We start from the raw sequence: 21,900 nt of genomic DNA on the forward strand, positions 1-21,900 counted from the left end.
ATTAGAGGAAAAAAAGAGAGATAGTGAGAGAAACAGGCAGGGAAAGAACCAGGGCATGTATGTACTGACACATTTCCCACAGGCAGAGAATAGGAAAACCACTGTGACCCTTTAGGTCCCAGTCAAGTAACTTGTGGCTTCCACATACAGACGGAAAAAAGAGATATATAGTAAATCATGAATTGACAGATAAAGATAAGAAAAACAGCAGAGGAAGGAAGAAAAATCTTAAAAGAATGAATGCCTGATGGAAAAAAGAGGAACGAAACAAAAAAAATAACCACGTTTTGTGAGTTTTATAGAGGGAGGAAGAGGGAAATAAAAAAAGGGGTGGGGAGAGGAGTAGAAATACTTCACAGAGCGAAACAGTTAATTTGTGGATATTAAGAGCTGGAAAGAGAAAAGTGGGGGAGAAAGAAAACCTTGAGAGTAAACAGAGTAAAGGAAAGAACGGAGTGAATGAAGATGGCAGCTAAGAATAGATTTAATTACCTCCCCCACGTCCTCAAACAGAAGTCAGTGTGTGGAACAGCAGGGGGCACTGCAGAACAGCAGGAGGTGCATTAGCAGAATTGTATGTGAACACCAATATAGCAATATTGGGGCGCTTCAGATCAGGATTGGGGGTATGGACAGAGCTGTGTCCCAACCCAGTGCTGGAATATCAGAAAGGCAGCGGCTGAGGAATGAGAAACGGAGCACTGCGTAATACCTGGTATTGGAATAATGGTGTGCTGCAGGTTGGGGTTGAGGTGCACTGATACAGTTTGTATGTGTGCTGCAGTACTGGAATAGTACTGGGCACACAAGGTTAGAACTGAGGTATGTTAATGGAGCTATGTATGACACCTAGTATTGGCGTGCCAGTGTTACTTCGTGTTAACATCGAGGTGCCCTGGTGAAGCTGCGAGTGGGGCCCAGCATGGGAGTGGCTTTGCCTCTGAACCACAGAAGCGAGAGACGTCTGTGTGAGCTTCAGTCGTGAGAAAAAACGTGCATTGAATGTTAGAATTGATTGATTTTGTGGAGCAGTGGTGGTTCACATCAACAGTGGCGTTGGACGTTACTTGAGGTGCACTGGCTGAGCTGTATTTTGCTCTTTTGGATCCAGTATTGGCTTGGCAGTGGGTTTTAATACTAGAATTGAGCTGCCGCAACTGAACTGTATGTGAACAGGGTCCCAGTATAGGAAAAGAAGTGACATCGACGTGGTAAACCTGAGGTGTACTGATGAAGCTGCAGCTGAGGTCCCAGTACTGGAACAGTAGAGTGTACTGACTGCAAGAACTGAAGTGTCGTGGCAGACAGCATCTGTGGGGTTCCCTGCACTGGCACAGCTGAGGGCTTGGAGTGTGTGAACTGAGGTTCACTGATGGAGCTGCAAGTTGGATCCCAGTATGGAGCAGAAGTGGGCACTGTCTCTAAGGATTGCCGGGCCCTGGTATAGCTGGGTACCTAGGCTATAAGCCATTGCAAGCCATCCTCTGCCCTGGGTCCCCTAGGCTGGCACACTTGTTAAAGAAAATCCAAGCCAAGGAAGGGTAAAAGCCAGGCAGCTGAGAGAGGGTGCAGAGAGCACACAAAGACCAAATGTGACCAAGATAACAGCCTGATTTACAGCCTTGTTTACAGCCAAGCTCAGAGCAAGAATGCTCTGCAAATTAAGAGGGAAGCTTCCCTGGACAGGAGCACAAAACAAAGTAAACAAGCATTGTCAATGCAACGGGTCTCGCGTTTGTTCGAGTTAGAGCTATTAGCGTTGTAAAGCTATGTAAAATGCAGCACAAATAAAATAAATAGATAATGTAGTCCGGACTCCAGGCCGAAAACATCGAGCCTCGTATGTTTTTGTTACTTTACCGGTGCTGTGTAGGTGGGCTAAACACCGGAAAAGGCATGACGTATGCATGCATGCCTTTCACAAATGAAAGCAAGCGGATTTTAAAACACAAGTCCACGAACCAGCGCAAGTGACTCACGTGGCATGGGTGTGGTTTGAAGCCCAAAGAGAGATTACAGAATGGACGGAGCACTTTGTGCTCGCCCATAAAAAAGTAGTCCCCTACAGACCACATAAACAGGACAAAGTGTAATTATGTTTGTAAATAAAGTGCTTTTTTAGTAAATCATTCATGATTTAGAGGATACCTTCCACATGATTAAAATGTTTTCTAAAAAAAAAATTTGCTTTTTAAATCGGTTTATGTTTGCCTGATTATTATGCTGTTGCAACAGGGTTGGACTGGAACATAAAGCCCGGGCACAAAAAGAAAGAAGCCCCTGATAATGAACCACATCTCTAAAAAGTGACTCACATTTGCAGATCAGGCCAGTTTCGAACTTGTAAAGAGCAGCTGTATTGAGTATTCTACAACGTATGGGAGACTGCGTGACTTCGTGTTTGTTTTTTGGGCAATGTTTGTGGTAATATTAGGGACATCAACAGTAAGACCCGGCCCATCTGGTCATAAACAGGCCCACAAACTGCTGAACACCGCCCATTCTTCTCTGGTGTAAGTCGTCCTGGCTTTATTTGCAGAATGTGCAGCATTGTTTCTGACTTATTGCTCCAACGATCGAGCCTTCTGTTTTGATTGCCTGTAAATCCTCATTTGATCCCACTGAATGCATGGGCAAGTATCTTGTTAGATGGAATAGTGAAGAAGTAGACAATAGTGAAAACCTTTTTTTTCCTTCCATGAGGGAGTTTTGCTGTAATATGAATTTTAAGTTATTTCAGTGTTAGAGAGCTAAATTTGGTAGTCCTGTACAATTGCATCTTTAAGGATGCCCTACTTTTGTCTAGTAGTCCTCCGTAGTGAAAATGTTCGCTCTCATTTGTGTTTAAAAAAAAAAAAAAAAAAAAAAGTTCTCATTTCATATATAATTCGGTGTACTTAAGAGAGTGCTTGAAATGGGTCAGTAGCTATTATTTTATCCACCGCATCGTTTCACATGCTGTCCATATCAAATTTGCATTCTTTATGCAACACCTTGAAGTGTATAACATGGAGCAGAACATTTTAATTGGGCTTGAAGCTGCCTGTTCAGAAAGTGAATGGAAAGAGGCTAATCCGTTTGAATAGATCTGCTGGGGCGGGGGTGGGGGGGTGGGATCACAGTGACGTGATGGGCTCTGTGGTCCTGTGCTGTTACTTCACCTGTCTGGAAATACATGCTAAAGTAGCAGCGGGGACAATTCTTCAGCGCATGCCTGGGTGTGAAGAAGGGAGCGGTGGGGGGTCTGAAATGGGGGGAGCACTCAGAAATTTCCCAAGGGGGGATTGCCTTATAGTCCGCCAGTTTGAATATATAAGGACCCGTTTGTTATCGATACAAGTAAGCTTTTGGTGGATTTATAAATCAGTCGTGTTTTAAATGACACTTGTATATTGAAATGTGTATATGCCCACCGTGTGTTTTCTTTCTGCTATAGGGAATATTTGAGGAGCGAATAATTCTGTGTTGCTTAGGATCTCCCATCGCCCCATAGTGAGTTATTCAGCGGTTATGTCTTGGATTTAGCCTTGCACAGCCGCCCACTGTTCTGTGTCTTGTACTGGATGCCATTGCAGGGCCCCGTATCATGCAACGTGACTGCTTTGCAGACATGAGAGCTACTCACAAATGCCTGGATTGTTTCAGTGTTATTCAGGAGGTAAAAGTGAAGGCATATTAGTATGAACTCGGATTTCTTTAGCAAACCTGTTGCTATTATACAAAGCCAATTTGGTTATTCACTTGCTCTACTGCCCATTCTGGTGCTTGGTTCGTACTTTATAAAGCTTCAGAGAGGAATGAAATCAGGGTTACCAGCTCAGTTCTGGTGGGAATGTAGAGTCTTTGTAACCGAAGAAAGTACAGTGAGCCTTGTGGCTCATTGAGGCTGTGCAGAGGTGTGTAGGCATTCTCAATCTGGGTTGGACAGTTTGGGATTGTCTGCGATGAGGCTGCTCACACTTGATTTGTTGGACAACCCCACTCTTCCCTGAGTGGATTTCTGTAGTTTTTAGTTATCTCCTGCCAGACAGCTTTTAGCTGTGTCTTTGTGAATTGCCTCTTCTATACCATACCAAAAACTTGGAGTGGGCTTAAAGGCCTCCCATTGTTTACATTGGTTCTCTTTATTCTTCTCACTTGTTTGCTTCTTATTCAATGGAATGCCTTCCTCTTCTTGTGTTCGTTTCTCTCCGGAAGCAGAGCATTTTCACCATCGTTTTAATTAGACCTCTTGTGTTACTGACATTTTTCACATTTAAGAAACGACTTGTTTTCTTCATGCAGTCCATGAGAATGCACGTTTTCTAGCTCTCCCCTTGTGGACTACCTTCTACCAGCACCGTCCCCCTCACTCTTTGTTGATCTGTCATGGACCCACCTCTTCCATTGGTTTCTACATCCCCCCAAGGCTTTCTTTTTTTCTTTACTATTATTAACTTGCATATTTTTTGGCACCAGGGACCCAGTCTCCATTGCCTCCATTGCTCCCTCACTCCCTTTTGCTCCCCTCCCCCACCAGCTCCCCTCCTGCTAGTCGCCCCCTCCCCAACACACACTCGTCTGTTTGTTCCCACTACCTGCTACTTCATTGCTCCTCGCTGTCTTTTGAGAATTTTTCTTATTTTGAGAGGGCCGTTGGCGGCCCTTTCCTGCTAGGTCACTCCACAGTGCAAAAACAGCTTTACTGCTAAAATATATATATATTTTTTAAATTGACCAATCCAAATAGTGTCCTCATTTTGGTATCAGTAAATAAACCTGTGGCGTCTGCGTCATTTCCTAGGTGCATGGTGAAGCATGTGTATGCATACTTCATCGCTTATGCTTGCACCTGCAACATCACACCTTCTTTTTTGTCAATGCTAACCATCATTGACAAAGTGAGGCCTATTGACTTTGCCAGTGCTTGTTGAATCCTGTTGATGAGCCAGTTGGCTGTTGATCAGGTAGCCTTAGATTATTGAACTTAAACAAAAACTGCTGTTTTTTTTTTTTCCTTTGAAGCTTTTCTAGAGATTTGTAGTTTTCTCAATTGAAGGTATGTTGTTAAAGGTAAATCTTTCTTTTAATTTGAATGTTAAAGGTAAAAATGAAGAGGTAATGTCTGGGACTGATAAGAAGCTGTTTAGTTTTTGAGCTAGTTAGACTTAACACATTATTTTCTCCACAGACCCTACCCTTAGATGTGATGCTGATTTGGCATGTACTGCTGACATAATTGTCAAAAAAGTAAGCAATAGCACGGTGTCCTCAATAGTGATTTGAAATACTCCGGTTTGTTTGCACTTTTGAGTAAGAGCACTCAGATGTTTATCTAGTAAATGCAACTGCATGAATTATAAAGATGGATGTGCTTGAAAAGGTTATAGGGAAAAGTTTGTCAGTCTGTTTAAAAGTAAGTACTCTTTTGTGCATTTTGTATTGTCGAAAATTCTTTAAAACATGTTGGTAGAATGCCAACACTGTTTTCTCCTATAGTGCTTTATCAAGGCTGTTTAAGGGGAGCAGAAAATGTAAAAAAATAAATAATTGCAAGATTTCCAATTATTCTAGGTGCTTGCATGCGTTTTTTCTTGCGGTAATATGAATTCTTTCAGTGTTGGTGACATCACGCACCTTTATAATCTGAAGCCTGTAAGGCAGCACATCTGTCTGGTTGCCAAAGACTTTTTTGAAGACGAATTGATAGCAGTTTTATAGAGGTTCGCCCTTCCACTTGCTCTCCTGTGCACTATTTATTTGTAAAACATTTGACGTGATGCATTTCCTATACTTCTATGTGTAGATTTCATTCTTACCGTTAAGTTTCATAATTTGAAAAAACGTAAACTACGCTCTTCTTAAGCATTCCAAGAGAGTGCACGTGTGTTTGCCATTCAGTGTGTCTGTCTGCTTCTCTCAGAATGTGTGTTTCAGAACATGAGAATTTCATTTAACACAACTTTGTCCTTCGAGCCTGTCTTAGGGATGCTATCACTCCTATGCAGCTTCGCCCTCGAGCCGCCCTTCCAGGCGCACTTTACTCCTAGTTGCGCTCTTGTTCGTTCGCTGCTCCCCCCCCCCCATCCATGTTTCTGTGTTTCTTTCTCCACCTGTGTCCTCCATGTTACTTCCCCTCACAGGCACTCTATGCAGCTTTGCCCTTCGATGCGCTCTCCCAGTGTGCTCTCACTCCCAGATGCGTGCTCATTTGTTCGTTTCTACCCCATCCATATTGCTGTGTTGCTTTCCTCACCCATGCCCTCCGTGTTGCTTCCCCTCACATACACCCTTGTTGCTTCCGCTCACATATGCCCTCCTGTTGTTTCCCCACCCTCCTGTTGTTTCCCCACCCTCCTGTTGTTTCCCCACCCTCCTTGATTCCGCCCTCCGTATTGCTTCTACACTCATGGTTTTACGCCCCCCATATCGGCGTTCTTTCTCTAATCTGTTCATGTTACCTTTTTTCACTGAACTAACTCTGATTTGTAAACAAGAAGAAAAAGAAACGCCTGCCTCATTTGGTAGGCGCATGTGTGCTCTGTGCGCACTCCTGCAAAATGACACAGCCTGCTGCGTAGGCTTTTTTCCTCCTGTTTATTAGCCAGACTGCACAGAATCATTGATGCAGTGCGACGTGGCTAAAAGCATTGGCAAAGCCAGTAGGTTCCAAAAGCAAGACCTATTGGCTTTGGCAGTGCTTGATGTTGATAGTTTGTACGCATGTATCTGCAATCTCACAACTTGATAAATGGTGGCATCCCTCTTAATGGTGAGTTTGATGGCACGTTGTGACTGTGGACGATCTCTTCTGTGATAGTAATTTAAGGACAACCTTGCCTTTCATGTATTTCTTCTTTCTGGGAATTTAAAAGGCGCAGAAGAAATAATTACAGTAATGGTATAGTAAACAGAAGAATTCTTTAGGATTGGTGATAAACTGCAACAAATATTTGTATGCAAGATTGTTTGAGAAGTCATTTTGACATCTTTGTCTAATAGGCTTTTGTAATAAAGAAACAACCACGAAGCATACATGTGTAGTTGAATGGACATACTTTATGGGCCCTGAGGAAACCCTCAAAAACCCTAGGTGTACTCCAGTGTCATTAACAGTTTTGCTTCACCTTCCACCGCATTCAGCATGGAGCATCAGGGGAAGCCCTCTTAAGACATTTGCCCCCTTACTGAGTGACGGTGTTTTGCCTGATCACATGTGCACATCTGCCTGCATTCACTGACAGGGCTGGTGGTTGAGTCCTTTCGTTTTTTATTTTCATATAGCCATTTTCCTTTCAATTGCTTCTTTCTCCGTATATTTATTTATGTTGTTGCCTCCTTCGTCCCTCTCTGCTGCTGGGTGCACCTTTACCAGCAGCCTTCTGTAGTTCCTAACAGGCTGCTTATTTCACATTCTTGGTGCCTGGCAGCCCCATCAAAATTCAGCAGCGCTTTAGGCCTAGTGTCCACCACCGCCACCTACATTGTGCGTGCAGCACTATTGTGTAGCGCCTTGCTGCTTCAGTGTGTTCTGCAGCATTAAACAAGTGCCGAGGTGGGGTCCATCAAGGGGGGCTGCTGGTGCGGATCGGCCTTTTTCCATCATTGTAGAAAGTCTGCTTCATAAATCATTGTTTATAGGAGGTTTGTCCTATAATTTTCTCAATGAGTCATCATTGAGGCACACGGTCTACTCGTGGCACTACATTGCAGTGCTAGGGGATATATCATGCAACATGTCACTCATCTGCACGACTAGACTGCTAACCGGGGGACATAATGGCACTGGAGCGAGCCGGTCGCCTGAGGTGCCCTTCGATGCTCCGCTACACTATTCCCCCTTTAGCTGGTAGTGTCTTTTACAGTCCTGTTGTAGTAACCATGTTTGAGTACTTGTGCGTTCAGTGCCCATGGTGCCCATAATTGGCGGCAACATTTGTATCTTCCACTGAACGTTTGGAATGAAAAACAAATGAAAAGTAAAAACAGTTATGAAATGTCCAGTGTTATCAGTGACTCTAACTAAAGACCATGGCAAGACTCGAGGGTGGCAGCTTAGGAATGACACAGGACAATATTTTGAATTTAAAGGTTAATGGACGCATTGACAACACTTAGGTTTAAGTGTCCAGAAACAGTAAATTAAATATAACGTCCTCAAACTTCTCTTACGTGCTTAACCTAGTGAACGTGTGCATATAAATGGTGAGTGACTTCATATATGATCAAAAAAGTGTAAAGGATACAGTATTGTGTTGATGTTGAGTGCTACTGTTATCATTCGGTAAGCAGACTCCAACTTCAAGGTGCAAAGTCCCCTCCTCCTAGTGACCTTTAGAGATCAAGGGTCTGAATAATGCTTTTTGAATGGGCGAAACTCATGGCGCTGAAACATGTTGACATTCACTTGGTGTTAACAAAGTCCCTTGTTTTAAGTTAACATAGTGTGACCCCCAATAAAGTAACCCCTGGCCCTACGATGAGGTAATTGTAATTCACTGTTTTTGATCCTGGTGCTTCCGTTACTGTCAAGACTAGAGACAATGTGCTCAGTACCCCAGATCGCCTTACCAGGTGTCCTTTTTATTTTTCATAAGTCGTCTCATCACTTAATACCCCAGAAATAAGAATGAAATATCTGTTGTCTCATCATTTAATACCTTGCACAAAAGAACTTCCTTAGTGTTAAGGTGAACTCACCCTTGATATATTAAATAATACACTGGTGAGGAGCGAATTGATGAAGCATGCCACCCTCCCACCCTAGGCTACGATAGAGTGCAGCGTCCTTTAATTTTTTTTTTTTAAAACACACACACACAACTACATTTTGTCATATCCACTTAATACTGGATTCCTGCCACTTTTTAGTCACATGGGATCCACCCCTGTTCCCCATAGTAATACTTGTTTTGGAGTTGTTTCTTCTGGTGACATTCTAGAAAGAGTACATTGAAGGGGTGCCGAGCTACCCTTGGCTTTTTGTGCAGTCAGTCAAAGCTAGCGACTGCGGGGAAGAGGTCAGAAAGCACGTCCAGTCTGTCATTCTCCATATCGGACAGTCGTAGATGTGTCTTCCTTTTGGACCTGTTCCAGGTGCAGGAAGAGCAATTCCTCTATCAATAAGCCTTTGACTGAGATCAAGAAACGCAAAGCGGCCCTGGGAACATTCGTGCAGCGTTGCAACCTTCGAAGACACCCAGAGAACCCAAAGAAAATATTCAGAATTGGCCATGTTACATATGCTGGTGATTGAAAACCCTTTTGTTAAACCCATTCTTATAACTGCTCCTGTCTAAGAATTCCCTTCCCCTTGATATCCTTTCCACAATTTTTGAAACCTAACGTAACGACTACCGAAGGTTGGAAAAATGTATGTTAAACTCAAGAAAATAGAACTACCAATTAAAACAAACATTGATCAGCGTTGTTGTTGCAAAACAGTGCAGTTCAGCATTAAAAAGCGCAAAATTGCCTACCCCATGTTGAACTGTCTGAGAGGAAAAAGAAGTCATGGAACGTTGTAGAGTAACATGGAATTCCTCCCAAATGTCACACACGTTGACTACAGTCTAATCGGACTCAAAATAGGCTTGGAGGTTCTCTCTTGTTGGTTTTATATTGAACCTTCAATACATTGTTTCAGTAAAGCTTTTCATTTGTACTATTCTTTTCTAAAACTGTTTCTTGGCTCGTCTGCCTGTTTTTTAGTACATTCAACTAACCCGTTGTGTTTACTCCCCGAGTCTGAGCTAATTTCTACATCTGCGTCTCCAAAGCCTTTGTGTATTTATTTACCTTTGAGAATCATTCTCGAGCCTGCCCAGGAAGTGCTTAGCTTGGCATTTGAATAGTTACTATTACACTTGTTAAAGCCATTGAACCTCCCTCCCTCCACTTCTTTGAATCAATGCGGGTTGCTGACTGCAGATTTGTCATCATTCTTTTGTAGTGGAACATGGGTCAAAGCTGAATGTACATCCAGCAGTGGTCCTGCACCATCTCTCACTTGGTTTTGGTGGTTATCGGAATGTCCCATAATTTGATCTCTTATCTTTAGTTTGTGTAGTGGTTCTATGGCCATTCCACAACAAACTACATTCTCCCCTCCAACCTCCTCTAAGTTGCACGGATGTAAGAGGCAGCGTCGGCTGTATCTTTCCAAGATGACCGTCCCCTGCTGCTGCGCATCCAAAGGAGAAGGCTCCTCGCGGGGTATGTGAGAAACCCCGGGGCTCGGTCTTGATGGAGGTGATCATGTTGTCCTTCTGAAACCCGCCCGGGCATCTTTGGGTTAACTGATATGTAAAGCCTCCTTTTCTTCAGTTCAACACACCATCTTCCGGTGGGCTCCCAGAAGCAGATCTACAGCTTTACGTCTGGACGTCCATAAGGGAGGACTCCCCTGTGGCTATAATTTTACTGTTGTTGAAAGGTACTTGGGCTAGTTGTGCCAGTGTAGTGCCAGGGTGATGGCTCTCGGGGGGAAGTGCCTGCCACTGTCACCTACAGGTGTGAGAGGTGTGCAGGTGACATGACCGAATCCTGTCAAGTCCACTTGGCATGGCATCTTTCGGAGTTCAGTAAACGGAGTACCATTACATTGGGGAATCGTAATACATGTTACTAACAACACTTAAAAATAAGTACAAATGATCAGCAGCATCCCGTGTTGTATAATGATTGCCTCGACCGCTCATACTGCTTTAAGTACTGTTCGCTGCTGTTGCTTCCTCAGTTCTGATGTGCAGTGATAGATCAGTTACCTGTGCATCCCGTGCCTTCACTGGGGGTGCGTCCGGCCTGGATGCTTGGAGGCCTGACCCTGCATGTCGTGTCCATGCAGGCGAGAGCTGGGCCTGCAGGGGTGGCTGAAGGGTGGCTCAGCTCTGCCGGGACAGGGCCTTTGTTTACAAGCAGCCGGGTTCTTGGGCCAGCTTTGTGTGCAGTCTCACATGGCGTGCACAGACTCGCTTGGGCTTGCTCTGTGCCAGGTTCCTGCTCGTTGAGTTTGAACAAGAAGCTGCCTTTAAAGTGCCTCGTATCTTGTTTCAAAAAAATTCAAAACGGCGCACTTGGCGCCGCTTCAATCCTCAACTTTTTCACTGCTTGTTAAAGGACCGTTCTGCGCCTTTGCGAGAGGCACAAAGGGATTCATGTTGTTTGCGTGTTTTCAGTTGTAATTTAGGAGACCATTCATCGCTATGTGTTTTTTTTCCTGCACTTTAGAAAGCTAAAGTGTGACCTCGTCGGCCACTCATTGCCATCAGCTGCCGCTGAGGAGGTTGTGCACGACTGACACCGTTTTCGAGTATTTGTAATCCTGCCCCTCAAAGGAGGGGACGTTGGCCTCAGTGCAAGCTTTGTGTCTCTTGGTAATGAGAAGTCTTTGTTTAGGGACACGCTGAGTCTCGGGCTTGAAGCTCTGTTAAGAAATTCGCCTTTTTCTGTCTGTGTGAAGCCCCTCCCGAGCATGTGCTGTTCCATGCTTTTGTTCCAGACCGATCAGCTCACGGAGGTTTCCCATGGCGGGCGAGAGGGGGGCCAGCTGTGCCTACCTGGAAACCCCCTGCTCAGTCTTAGGTCTCAGATATGATACTGCCCTGCAAGCACTCGCTCTGCAGACAGGTGTGTGAAGCACCTTTTCACAAAGTTTCCCTCAGTAATGAGATATTTCTCTAACTGGTTAGTTATTGGTGGGAAATTCACAGCAGTCTTTGACTGTTTAACAGAGTTGGCTCCTAAGAACTTCTCTAACTTGAAATACCAGCTAATGACCATATTATGGCATCTTTTGAATGTTTAAACGAACAAGTGATAGCTGTGTGAACATGTTTTGATGAATGAGATTCCGTTCCTAGTTTTCACTGAAGGATGACTGATAGCCTCCTGACATCTTCAGGGCATGTGCTTCCAGGGCCTACTTGAGAACTTTGCACCGGGATCTGACCCTCCACCAAATATTGGAGGGACAGGTAAGGAGAAGTAGATCTCAAGTTGCATCTGAAGTCGGTCTGATAGGAAGGGCATCTCTCCAGGCCCTCTGAAAACACGCTCCTTCCCCACACAATGCCTGTCCATAGCACAGATATGTTAGGATGACCGCCAGTACTAATGAATGTTTCCCTCTCTCGGGCTAATGTTAGATTGGTTAATGTATTTCTAAAAACGTGCACAACTCATTAGGAGAGAAATTTGAATATTGATAGATTTATTCTGGTCTATAATAAACGCTGTATTGTAAGTCTTGTCTGCAAACTGCTTCATGTATCTATTGTCGAAACACATCTTTTGAACTGAATCAATACAGTAAGTTGTGGATCATCCCATGCTTATCATTGATTGTCTTTCTTGTCAATCTTAAGTGCTTTTTTCTTATTTAGTGGCTTTCCTTCTCCTTGTTTTGTTCCATCTATAGAGCGTAGTTTCTTTACCATCCTTTTAATATCTGAAAAGTATTCAGCCATCCTGGATCTACGTTAGACGACTCAGATGTAGTCTTTTAGGCCTCTGAGATGTGCATTATAGTCCTGTGTCAGTGGTTGTAGTCCAGAACAGGTTTTGAAAAATCATTAAAATGTTACTAGATCTGAAGGTCGAGTAACTTGAATAATCTATTTGACCTACTGCAAGGTACTTGACCCGTAAACTGGTCTCAGATTGTATGATCCTAGGCGAATAGTTTAGAGTCGCCTTTTTCTTCATTCTCACATATGATTGCACCTTCAAATCCGTGAGCTTACATTTCTGCGGTACACAAAAAAAAAATCTCTTTGGTTAAGTAGACTAAAGTTTGCTGCATGTATCACAAGAATCTAGCCCACCTATATGGGACACATGACCCATGACTTGCTTTTACCATCAGGGCGGGCGTGTTTCTCAGTTTGTTCAAACACCCACTTAAAAATATATATATATTACTAAATCTTGATGAGGTAGCATATTGTCATCTACACACATTACATTTCCAAGAAATGTCCAAAACTCTTTCCACTAACTTGTAGCTTCACTGATAAAGCTATATAGTGTATAAACAATCTGTGAAAATTGGGCTTCAGAAAATATATCCTTTGCACATCAACACATAAAGTATTCTGATTTGTTTTCATCCTATTAAAATATTTTTTTTCATCACACAAATTAAAACAGTGGCGTTTCACATCTACTGATATGTATTTTGAAATGTTTGTACAGTTGCCTTAGTCATTTAAATGTTGTGTGTTAGGAAAAATCCGACACCCTGTAGCCTTTTTTCTCACAACAGCAGGTCAGACAGTTCACCTAACAAAATCCTGGAACTCTACAGTCAGAAGTAAAATGAATTGTAAGACAAACTGACTTTTGACCTCTGTGAGCACAGAGCATATGTGACATAGAGAACAAGATTTAAAGGCATTTTTTTTTACTGCCCCTCCACTTTGACTGAGCAGAACAGCTGTTCTTTGTCAACTCGCCAGAAGGGGTGCTTAAGTCCTGAAAATAGCTCTGCTCGTTCAAATATGACTCGCCATAGTGAGTGGTTGAGTAGATTTTTCGAGTTCTGCAGGGGTCTCAACCTTTTTCTGTCGTAAGAGCTACTTATAATCAGTGGAAATCCTCCCAAGATACTAGTGTCATTAAAGTAATCACATAAAAAGATTGTATTAGTGGCCACCCTCTGCATGATCACGTCCGTGCATCAGACATGGTTGCCAGCAGTAATGTGATAAATCTTAGTCAATGTGGAATGCCTCCACATAGGCAATACATAGCAGCCATGTCTGCAATATCCTTATCTCCATGTTAATTAAATTAGCTTGATTTCAGTCACTCAAATATCCGTTTTCAATATATCTTTGGAAATGTATCAGTTTCCTCTAAACATTATTTAAGAATTCTGAAAAAACACACATTTTCATTTCAAATACATGTTTTAGTTTTGTTAAACATATTTAATTTTACCAAGCAAAAGATTTTAATTTAGTTTACTGGGCTGCACATAGGAGAGCTACTTCCATGGAAGCTGAAGAGCTGCCAGTAGCTCACAAGCTACTCGTTGGAGAAGTCTAATGTCAAATTACTCTCTCCATGCTCCGTGCCAACATTTGGTTCTGTGTTTTAGTCTGTTTTTTATTTAAAAAATCTGCTCATCCTACACCAAAAGCGCACCACTATATGAGTACACCTGAAAATGAAATTCATGATGATTATTACAGATTTCAGCCAGCTGCTGCGCTGTAGATGGAAAGAAGAGGGCTGTCGGACAGCTGGTGTTTCACTGTTAACCAGAATAGTTTGGCCTCGGTTCTTACTGCGCATATTACTGACATTGTCAGAGGATTTTTGTATTCCTCCTGTGCATTTCTGCATAGCTCACATGCTCTGAGATTGTGCAGCTCGTAATTCACGATGGCTTCTGAATAGTTGTTGGTTGGTGGGCACTGCTGACTGCTCTCACTTGTCTACTGCAGGTCTCCTCGGTGTTTGCTTTCCTGTGTAGTTGTAATCCGCCGTGGCTCTTTCTGTGAACATCAGTGGGCGTCTTTATTTGTTATCCTTTTAACTTTGGGGCGAGCAGACCTGCCAGCTCTGTTAGCACTCTGTGGATACCACTGAGATCCTTCCAGGCACACAAGGGGCAGCCTGTGGCGCTGTGCACAAACTATTAGACACAAACCCCGAATGTGGTTTGCTAAAGTTTTCGTCCCGTGTAGTTTGCACAAAGCCCGTGTTTGTTTGTTTTGTGTGCACGGGTGTTTTGCTCCAGCAGCTGCCAGTGATATTTTAGGCATCCCGTCTGTAGGCACAACTTTTTCAGCCGCAGTTCGCCTAACCTCAGAGTGTAACCAAACAGCCTGTGTGTGGTCGTTTTGTGCAGTGCTGCCCAGGGACCACTGTGGAGCCACAGGAGGGGAGGAACCAGGATATGACGGGACCCTGTGCCTTTCAGGATTTTATTTTGCTCCTGATGCCCGAAGAATTACTTTGCTGAGAAAAGGGAATACATAGGTTGTAAAGTGTGTGTATGCGCTCGCATGCGTCTATTTCCAACAGAATAATGGGAAAGCAGCGCACGAGGGAGGGATCTATACTGAGCAGGAAACCATGTGCACCGAGGAGTGTGGCGACGTCCTCTTGCTGGGCGCATGGTTGGTTGCTCGTGTGCTGAGCTCCCCATCGCGAGGCAGCAGTGTCTGAGCTCTCCTCTGGACGCCGCTCCGGGATAACGTCGCGGAGCTTCGGCCATTGAGTCCGTCTGATAGTCACGAACATCCAGACTTCGCTCTTCCCAAACTGCGAGTGAGGGGTGCCACAGCCAGCAGGCAGAGCCGCTTGGCGTCACTCCCAGGGTGTGGAGGACACAGAGCTTAGTGTCACACCCACCAGAAACTGGGCGTGTCTTAGAACCACATGCAGAGTTGTCTTGCTTCCCTGCACACAGTTCATGCTACACCATGGGTACTCACAAACTTTTTCTCGGGGGCCAAAATTGCAGTATGGTTTGCAGCCGAGGGCCGCACTGAAGTGACAGCGGGGGGCGGGGCTTAGAGGGGGCGGGTCTTAGAGGGGGAACAACCACCCCACCCCCTTTTTCAAAACAATGCCCCTACCCCAGTAACACACACAGCGCGCACACATACAGCGCCATCTGCTCTCACCCCTACCCCAGTAATACACAGCGCGCACACATACAGCGCCATCTGCTCTCACCCCTACCCCAGTAACACACACAGCGCGCGCACACACAGCGCCATCTGCTCTCACCCCTACCCCAGTAACACACACAGCGCCATCTGCTCTCACCCCTACCCCAGTAACACACACTGCGCCATCTGCACACAGCGCCATCTGCTCCCACCCCTACCCCAGTAACACACACAGCGCCATCTGCTCTCACCCCTACCCCAGTAACACACACACTGCGCCATCTGCACACAGCGCCATCTGCTCCCACCCCTACCCCAGTAACACACACAGCGCCATCTGCTCTCACCCCTACCCCAGTAACACACACTGCGCCATCTGCACACAGCGCCATCTGCTCCCACCCCTACCCCAGTAACACACACAGCGCCATCTGCTCTCACCCCTACCCCAGTAACACACACACTGCGCCATCTGCACACAGCGCCATCTGCTCCCACCCCTACCCCAGTAACACACACAGCGCCATCTGCTCTCACCCCTACCCCAGTAACACACACACCGCCATCTGCTCTCACCCCTACCCCAGTAACACACACTGCACCATCTGCACACAGCGCCATCTGCTCCCACCCCTACCCCAGTAACACACACAGCGCCATCTGCTCTCACCCCTACCCCAGTAACACACACAGCGCCATCTGCTCTCACCCCTACCCCAGTAACACACACAGCGCCATCTGCTCTCACCCCTACCCCAGTAACACACACTGCGCCATCTGCACACAGCGCCATCTGCTCTCACCCCTACCCCAGTAACACACAGCGCCATCTGCTCTCACCCCTACCCCAGTAACACACACAGCGCGCACACACACAGCGCTATCTGCTCTCACCCCTACCCCAGTAACACACGCACACACACAGCGCAATCTGCTCTCATGCCTACCCCAGTAACACACACTACATTAAAAACAAATAAATAAATAACCAAAGAGCCTTACCTGACTCAAAGCACTGTAAAGATGCCACAAATGTGGAACAGCAGGCAGGCAGGCGGGCAGCAGACGTGGAGCCGGTGACAGGAAGCAGACGACCAAAGCCCCATAAAAGTTAGCTGCAAGCGCTGACTTTTATGGGGCTTTGGCTTCCAGGATCGTCAGGGCAACGCCATAAACAATGGCCGCCGTATGTAAACATAGAGGAGGGCCGCGGGAGCATGCTCTCGCGGCCCTCTTCTATGTTTACATACTGCGGCCATTATGATGTGGCGTTTGGTGTGCGTCTCGCGGGCCGCCAAGCTAGGTCCGTGGGGCCGCTGGCGGCCCGCGGGCCGTACTTTGAGTACCGTTGTGCTACACTTTCACACGCATGACATGATTAACATGTGCCATGCAAGCAGCACACTAATGCGAGTCTGACCTCAGCCGGACTGCAGTGGCACTCCGTTCTGTATGTGTGGAGGCTGTTTGTGCAGCGAGAACCTTGGTGCACCAGAGCACTGTAAAAGGTCATCGTGCATGATGACCATGAAGGCGCAGTTATGGTGTTCTGGGACGCAGTGTGTAGGAGTTTGCTGGATGATGAAGTCAGAGACAGATGTGCAGTTTTATGGTTTTCACTGTGCTGCTAACTTTGTACATCTCTGCAGGTTCCCTTTATGGTGTTGAGATTGTGTGTGTAGTTGTGGCCCTGAGCTGGTATGGCTGGAGAGAGAGAGAGGTGGGGAGATTGTTTTTTGATGGGCATTTTTATAATTATCCTATATCTTTATCTCTTTGTGAGGTGAATCAGTCAGATTGTATAGATATTTGGGACCTGCAGAGGTGGGTTATATTAAAGTCCTTCGAATTGTTCAGCAATGTGTGACATCTCTTCAGTTATTCCATGTCTGTTCTTCTGTTGAAGGTTTTTTTTTTTTTTTTTTTTTTTTTTGGCTGTACAGTTCTGGTGTTGGACAACCCTCATAGCAGATGTCTTATATGAATTTAAGCTGTACAAGTTATCATTTGTTGCTGATCCCTGTGTATTATGGTTTCAGTAGTACTGCAGGCCATAACTTTCATATATGCAAGAACATAAGCACCATAGGTCAGTCCTTCTTAGCTTACCTGCCTATCCAGGGAGTTTGCTGGTTGAGTTGTTTGCAGTTTGTGGGTTGTAAACTGAGGTTTGCGCTTGAGGGTGTGACTTTTTTCTCGACTCTATTGCCAGGACGTGGTGGTTTCTATAAAATAGCCATGTTTCAACTGTCTTCGGAAGCGCACACGCTCCTGGGTGCTTCGCGTGTTGGGTGGTAGTGAGTTCCAGAGGTTGGCAGCTTGTACTGAGAAGGCCGTGCCTCCTCCGGTTCCGTTATGGTACGCTGGAATAAATGGTGCACGCCTGGAGCGCACTGTTCCGTTTGGTTTTTACTGCTTGAATGTAACTTGTAGGTATAAGCCTTTCCTGGGTGGCTCTTAGAAGTGGATTGTTTCTTCATCCAGAAACCAGGACCTTAAGGGTCCTGTCCTCACTCCTTTCTCTTCACAACATGCCAAGCTGCAGCAATAGAAACACGTCAAGAGCACAGTTCTGGTAATTATTTCCAACCTTGGAATACGCGCTGCACATGCAGATCACTCTATTCCATCCACGCACACCCATAGTACGTCGTACATGCTCTTTGGGGGTTTGCCCAGAGTAAAGTGCTATATAAATGCACCTTTTTTTTTTTTTTTTTTTAAAGTTTATTAGGTTTTCTTAATTATTTCAGCGATAAGAGTATAAGGATACGTTGATTTCATGAAATGAGGGTAGATGAAAGCGGTTTGTGAGCACAAAAGGCAGACCCTGGGGGCGCAGGCCTGCCACTTGCGGTGCGTTGAGCGGCCTGTTGAAGCACCCCGATTCAACAGATGAAACAAGATGCTCAGAGGATGCAAAGTGTTTATCTTTTAGGATTTTGCAGAACCTTTGATTGTGCTCGCACAGTAGCCGACAACTGAAATGCGACCAAATGAGGCAGGAGGTCCCGTGAAACCAGTTGTGGGGAGAGGTGGTCGCCAGAGGGGCCTGGAGTCCAGCGTGGTGCTGGCCAGTGTGCGGCGCGCCGCTCTCTGCCCCGGACCTCACGGCACTGCCCCCGGGACGCACGGCTGTCATGGAGGCGCCCAGGCCTCGCCGAAAATTGCCGTGAAATTAAATCGCTGTTAGTTTAAATGTTTCCTTTGTGCCGGGCCCAGTGTGCGGATGCCTCTCTGCCCACAGCGACAGAGGAAGAAAAACTGGATTTTTCCTTTTCTTTCAGAGCCGCCCGTTTGAAGCCTTTCTTCGCTTTCCCTGCCTTTGTGTCGCCTTCCCTCCCCCTCCTCTTCTCTCCGCCTGTCAAGTTCAAGAGCAACTCAGATGCCTTGAATTAAGTAGAGCACAAAGGGGGCGAAAGGTGACTCTTTCACCGAACAAAGCCCCATCCATTAGGGAGCCCTGTCCCATTCTGCCCCGGACTACTCCCGGCATGCGTCCTCGTGTTGCCTACATGCCCGCTGCATATGGTAAATACAGTGCGCCCTCATTACCCTGCCCTCTCCCCGAATGAAAGCCCCTGCCTCTGGTGTCGGCAGCCACTCTGCAGGAGGATGCCTGGACGAGCACTGGTCATGACTGCAGGGCGATTACTGTACCCACGGGCAGGAGAGCTCAGCATTCATTGTATCCTGAGTATACTGCTCGTTTTTTATCAGTTTATGAAAACAGACAATCCTACAACACCAATAATGTATTTCCCTCTTAAAAGTCATACACATCTTTTAATCCAGAACAAAATCCCTTAGTGTGTGTTTGTAACTTTTTGGTTGAAACGACTCCATAATGTTTTTTACTTTTTGGCACCTATTTATTAAGAATCTAATTTCCTATGTAAGGGATACAGAAGATATTTTGAGAAGCCTGCCAAATACTCCGTGACAAAATCAGAATCGCCCAATTACAATTTATTTAGTGGTGCTCTCTGCATCCACAAGGCCAGGAACTGCTTTAAAAGCATGCAAAGGTTTCCCAAAAACAAACAACATTGGCTAATTGGAACCTACGGGAATGCTGTTAGAGATGAGCGACATCTGTATTTACCATATGTAGTGGACGTTCGGAGTACAGTGTTTTTCTGTTTGACTGACAATGTGTCCTGTGTTTAAAAAGAGGATACTTTGACGCAGGGTTAATGAGAAAATTGGATCATGTGAAATACTTGTTACTTATAACCGCCTTTTGGTGAGTCCATGGTGTCTGAAGAAGTAATGTGTAATTTTATGATCATGCCCACCTAACAGAAGGGTGTTTATGCAGTCTGGAATGCCCACCTGACCAAAGAGTTGTCATTCAGCGTGGCATGCCAAATTAACGGAAGGGTGCTCCTCCAGCCTGGCATGCCCACCTATTAGGTGCTCATCCAGCCTGGCATGCCCACCTATGAGGTGCTCATCCAGCCTGGCATGCCCACCAAACGTAAGGGTGCTTATCCAGCCTGGAATGTTCACCTAACCGAAGGGTGCTCATTTCGCCCGGAATGCCCCCCCTCTAATGGAAGGGTGCTCATCCAGCCTGGCATGCCCTCCGAACAGAAGGGTGCTCATCCAGCTTGGCATGCCACCCTAACCGAAGGGTGCTCATCCAGCCTGGCGTGCCCCCCCCCAACGGAAGGGTGCTCATCCAGCCTGCATGCCCACCTAACCGAAGGGTTCTCATCCAGCCTGCATACCCATCTAACCAAAGGGTGCTCATGCAGTCTGGCATGTCACCTGCACCCGATATCATCCTCGGCCAATGGGCGAGCATCATCAACTGCACCTTAGGCTCGTTGAGCATCTTCCTTTCAATGTACAGTCTTTACAGCTTGTCCGTGATTGGAAGTAGTGACTAGGCTATTTATTCCACACAATGTTACAAAGGCACTGTCTCGCGTAAATATCTAGTAATTGTAACAGATTACTTCCGGAGCAGCATCTCGACCGGGGCTGGGAGGCATTATATTTGTAAGCTGTGGCAGGGGATCTTGGGCTACAGATGAGTTCAGATGTGTTGTGAAAACTGATACTTTTTTTGAATATTTAGAAGGCAAATAAAGTATGTGTTATACTTGTCCGTGAGTGAGCGATTACTTTCTTGTCCAAGTGCGCTCTCTAGTGTAAAATGATTGATGTGCAGTGTTTTTGTGCATTTAGTTAGTGTTGGGAAAAACGTTCTGCTAAGACACAAAATTTACGAAATCCACCCAAGATTGAATTTTATATGCAAAACGGATTTTCCTTCTGTTGGACGACATCTTAATCATCCGTTTTGTCTATTAAATCTTTATCGACTTGTTGGGGTTGGCTTGGAGCATCAGGTTGTACATTAACACTAAATCAAATTGCAGTTTACCACTTTGCTGTACTGTTAAAGCCCTCCTCACTCGTGTTAACTGAAACCAATCCAGTGTTTTTTTTTGTTTTTTTTCTCTCTTTAGGACCTGGTTCCACATGCGTAAAAAGAATATTGCGGTATAACCAGCACAAGACTGCTCCAAGTAGGTATGTGATATCTGATACATGCCTGAATGTAGTCTCTGTTACTGTTTTCTTATTATGAGAAATGAAGGCTGGCATGTGTAAATGTAGGGGTTTGAATGCCATTCAGTTCGTTCAGAGCTGAGCAATTGTTCAGAGTGAAATACATTGTGGAGTTAGAAACCCTATATCGGTGGGTAATTTCTAACCATCGTCTCAGCCTTTCCTACTTACTAGGTTGATAAAATGAGTACAATTGAGCTGTCAATTTAGAGGAATACACAGAGGCGAGGCAATAAGGGGAAATCTTATTGTTTTGAACTACAGTAGGCGATCCCCTTAGGCCCACCCTGGATCTATTTCTTCAAGTGCTTATCCCACCCACATGCATTCTCATGCAAGAAAGGTGGCAGAGCGTGTCACAGTTGATGTCCGGCAGCCATCCTGGAAGATCACCCTTAACTAATGATGGCTTGTAGGTGATGTTCACTAACACCGTGTAAGGTAAACATCTGACTGGCAGGGAAGGCCCCCACTATCCCAAAAAGCTTACAAAACTAACTGTTGGGGACAAAGGAGTTTGGGGCATGAGGTAGAGTAGGGAAGAAGTGTTTTTATTTCTTCAGTGTGTGTTTCCTTTTTAGGTTCCACTTCGTGCTATACATATGGTCACTTGTATTAACATAGTTGGTTCTTCCGTTCACAACAGGAAAAAAAACGTAATAACTGTAGTTATCTTATTTTTTCATAATCACTGCCGCTTTTTCCGCATAGT

The 21,900-nt window shown here is 45.2% G+C and overlaps 1 protein-coding gene across 11 annotated transcripts in view; it reads left to right on the forward strand.

Annotated features, from left to right (window-relative positions):
• The window catches only part of POU2F1 (POU class 2 homeobox 1), a 511,154-nt gene that overhangs the window by 20,373 nt on the left and 468,881 nt on the right, over window positions 1–21,900 (forward strand). For 9 of the 11 annotated variants that reach the window (XM_069202748.1, XM_069202752.1, XM_069202754.1 and 6 more), the window contains exon 2: window positions 21,086–21,149. The gene's annotated coding sequence lies outside the window, so the exon portion shown is untranslated. The remainder of the gene's footprint in view (window positions 1–21,085; window positions 21,150–21,900) is intronic. The other 2 variants (XM_069202749.1, XM_069202751.1) reach the window with 1 other exon arrangement.

Source organism: Pleurodeles waltl, chromosome 8 (assembly GCF_031143425.1).
Source record: "Pleurodeles waltl isolate 20211129_DDA chromosome 8, aPleWal1.hap1.20221129, whole genome shotgun sequence".
In the NCBI taxonomy this organism is placed as follows: domain Eukaryota; kingdom Metazoa; phylum Chordata; class Amphibia; order Caudata; family Salamandridae; genus Pleurodeles; species Pleurodeles waltl.